Source organism: Pygoscelis adeliae, unplaced genomic scaffold, assembly GCF_000699105.1.
Source record: "Pygoscelis adeliae isolate BGI_AS28 unplaced genomic scaffold, ASM69910v1 Scaffold298, whole genome shotgun sequence".
Lineage (NCBI taxonomy): Eukaryota > Metazoa > Chordata > Aves > Sphenisciformes > Spheniscidae > Pygoscelis > Pygoscelis adeliae.
The window spans coordinates 429,430-433,542 of record NW_008825303.1 but is presented as its reverse complement, the minus strand read 5'-3'; the positions used below and the strand labels follow the sequence as shown (position 1 = coordinate 433,542).

The 4,113-nt window shown below is 39.7% G+C and overlaps 1 protein-coding gene across 1 annotated transcript in view; it reads right to left on the bottom strand.

Annotated features, from left to right (window-relative positions):
- Positions 1 to 4,113, bottom strand: part of GCNT3 (glucosaminyl (N-acetyl) transferase 3, mucin type) — a 57,027-nt gene that overhangs the window by 1,386 nt on the left and 51,528 nt on the right. The gene's annotated exons all lie outside the window — the stretch shown is intronic.

Here is a 4,113-nt window from a genome sequence, read left to right as displayed (position 1 = left end):
GCTCGGGGGCGAGGCGCTGCCCGACCCCCCCGTCCGCGGCCGCCTCGCCTCGACGGGTCGGGTCTTGCCTCTGAGGTGGGCTTTATTGAGGGCGCTGGAGCCGGTGCTGCGCAAAGAGTAACCTGGCAGGCTGGGTGCCTGCTTCCTGGGTAGTGGTGAAATAGTGGCGGGGCGATCTCGGTGTAAGCGCCGGTGAATAACAGGTGAATAAAAGGAAGTCTCCTCCCTCCCCGTGGCGTGGCTGCGTTTGGTTTTATGAATGCTGGAGGTGGTTGTATATCTTGTATGTCTGTTTAAAAGAAGATATTTTATCTTAGCCCTGTCCAATGTGTAACACGAGGAAAATTCCTCTAGAATGCAACCCCACGCAACACGCTTTTAAGAAGATTTTACTAGATGACTTTGAGATCTAACCTGCTTTTCCAGTGTTCAGATCATTCCAACTTAGAGGTCAAGGGAGTGACGGCAATAGCGCTGTAGTCTAGAAGCCCAGCTGCAGCAAGCTTTCTGCTGGTCTGGAGCATTTTGAGCGTTAGTGAAGGATTATTGAAAAAGATGTTGGGTAACTAACTGGGCAAAGTGGAATCTCTGCCCACTCTATAGTGGAAGCAGAGGGTGAGGACAGAGGACATGGTTTATAAATAATTTACCACAAAGTGTCCGCTTAAAGGAAGGAGTGAGAGAACGCTGGTGGAGAATGTCAGGACCTCCTGAATGCACCTATATGCGCACCCTGGCTAAGTATCGCTTAATAGAAAAAGAGGGATAACTGCAAGTGATTAAAATATGCATTGTGCTGTGATGAACAAAATAATGTCCCCTAGGTTTTGCAGTCATCCTGAGCCACTTTGTGGTTTGAACCAAACATGGTGTTTGGTACCATGTTTGTAAAAAAGGGCCAGCTTCAACAGTTTCAATGATGAGTCAAAATTTCTAAGATGGGTTTTCTAAGATACAAACAAAGGTGTATTTCTTTTAATTTTTTTTTTCTTTCTCCAGATGTTTCAAGGAACCAAACTCACAGGACCTGCGGCTGGGCTGAGGACAGTTGATGTAAGTACAGTTCTGCATGAATTCTAGAAAACAGAAGCAGTTACTTCCCCAATTTCAAAACTGAGATTATTTGTTGAATTATTAGCTTAATGCAGTTCAGTAAATAATTGTCTTAGACATCTGTGGTTCAGAAATTCTAATGGGCATTATGAAAGGCAATGATGTGATACATAGTATCACATAGTATAGCATACTATATATAGTATATATACTGTGATATATATAGTATATCACATACATAGTATTTCCCATATGCACAGCTGCCAGTTTGCCTGTGCTAAGTACCAAAGTGAATGTGCTTGAGAGAAACATGGGGAAAAAAGGCTTGGGGAATGTAAACAAGATGCTAGATGGGCCAGCTGCTTTCTCAGTACAAGGAAGACATTCATCCCATTTATATGTGTACTTTGCTCCCAAAATTTGTTTCTAAGCTATGTTCAGCTTGCACTAGAGAGCTCGTTCACCTGAACAATTTCAAAGCATCTGAGGAAAGGTACTTTCCAAGAAACCCTTGGAACAGGACAACAATAATCCTCTCGGTGTATCTTCTGCACTTCCAAGCAGCTCTTCTCCTCCAGGTCACCTCTGCTAGACTGTATCCTTACTGTATGGAGGAATGCAAGTTCTTGTAGTCTGGGGGTTTTCTTTTTCTAAAGCAATGTCTTTACATTGATCCTCTACTCTGATTTCAGTACGCAGATATCCTCTTTCATACAGCCATTGCTTGTGGACTTGGAAAGCAGGAACATATTTTACATCTTGTATAGCATTGTAAACAATCATTTCTACTTTAAGGTTCTAGCTGCTCTGTATGAGTTGTGCCTTGTAATGGTGTGGTGCAAGAAATCCTCAAATTCTTAATCCCGCAGGAAATGCTGAAAACATGACGACGCCACATGAGAGCTCTTAAATGGGCTATGGTTATTTCCAGTTATATGCATTTTTTTGAATAATTTTTCAAAAATTATGGTGATGTGATTCAGAAATGCAGTGATGTTTTTCCCAAAGGTGTTTTTCAGGACGTTGAAAGGAAACTGCAACTCTTTAATCACGTTTATACCATCCGTAATTCTTTGTTAAGAGTCAACAATTGCTAAGTCTAACCTGAGACTTCAAAATTGTGTTTTCAGTGTTCTCAGCTATACTTTTAAAGCCAACAGTGTATTCCGTCTCTGAACAGTGCCAAAAGCTAAACCCTACCCCCACCCCAAAACAGTGTGTGAAATGACAGCAAATTGCTGCTGTATTTCATTTTATGCTGGCCAATGGCTGAAGTCACATGCAGAGAATAGATTGTAGGAGTAATACACTGCTTGAAAATGCTGTCATACACATTGACAAATATCAGCCACATGGAAAATTATTTTTGGAAAAGTTATCTTTGTTGATAACTTTATCTGACAGTAAATGTTTTTTCAAGGAAAGCCCAATACTGAGTAAGGAAAGAAATTATTTTGGATTAATTTGTCAATATTCTGTAAATTTAGTCACAGGTTCATCAATATGAAACTTCTTTGGAAGAAGTTTGTCACTTAGCATTAACATCTTGAACTTGTTCAGTGCAAGAAACTTGAAACTTTTAAAGATTTCTGTGGTTAGCAGTGTGGCCGTAGGACCACACATCATCTATTCTGTGGTACATAGCTCTTCATATACAGGCTCTTATCTCAAGTTAAAAAAAGCTCAGCAAACCCAAGTAGTCTGAAGTACTTATGCCTCTACTGACTGAAATATCTTCCTTGCCTACTTTCAGGGTGAATTTTTAAAACTGTCTCCTTTGGAAAGTATGAAATGTAAATGTCCAGCTAAACAGTTAGCTGAAAATCTGAAAAACCTCCATAATAGTTACCAGTTGATCACCAAGTTGATCACACTACGTGTACTGACCAACTCTCTCTGAATGACTTTTTTGTTATTTGGCACACCAGTTTTTCCTCTGCTTTGGTATTATTCTTTATGCGTTCTCTTAAGAGGAAGTGGTAATCCACATGATCAACACAGGTAAATATTTGCTTTATTCTCTGCTAAGCGTGTCTGCTGCATAACCACAGCAGATGATCTGTGGTTATGATTGCAAACTTTACAGCTTCTGTGAAGCTTGGTATCTAACTTGTCTGATATGAATAGTATGTATTACAGACAAGATATATACATGTAAAAAACTTCATGAAAATTAATTTGTCCTTAGTGACGGTTTAGACAAATAGTTGATATTTCAGTTATGTAACAGAATACAGATGCTAACATCTCATCATACAGAAAGTTGTTTTTTTCCGTTCCATTTTCATGATGAAATAACTTAATTGTTAAAGACACATGAAAATGGAATTAAATAAAACATAATTAACAGTGTGCTTTCTGCAAAGCTGCTTTTTTTCCATTAGAGAAATGTTAGCCTACACAAAATAATATTTTGTTGGTAAAGTCCAAGACCTGAGAACTTGTTTTCGTACTAAACAGGGATTAAAAACTGTTAATATTGATATTCTTATGTGTAACTGTAACTTCCAAAATACTTCACTTTAAACTGTGGGCTCAATTCACTGGCTTTGACTTTGTTTAATGATGGTACATGTCTCAATGAACACAAAAGTGACTTTGTTTAAAAGTGAGTGTAAAACAACTGTCCTATAGTAAGGCTACTATAGTACAAGCACTGTCTACAGGGTAACCAGCAGCCACTTGATCACTTACATAAAGAGATCAATAGCCTGGAGATATGACAGTAGATTACAATGTAAGAGGAGGATGATTTAATCATATTTAGATAATAGTCTTGCAGAACACTATCTGTGAGAAGTTACATAACGTAAGATTCGCTCATGACTTGGCGGGGCTCATCGAGAGGGCTTTAAACTAGGTTCGAAGGGGGAAGGGGATAAAACCAGGCTCACTAGAGATGAGCCTAGGGGTGGCATGCCAGTGCTGGGGGTGAAATTGATAGCCCAGCTCAAGTGCATCTACACCAATGCACGCAGCATGGGCAGCAAACAGGAGGAGCTGGAAGCCATTGTGCAGCGGGATAGATATGACTTAGTCGCCATCACAGAAACATGGTGG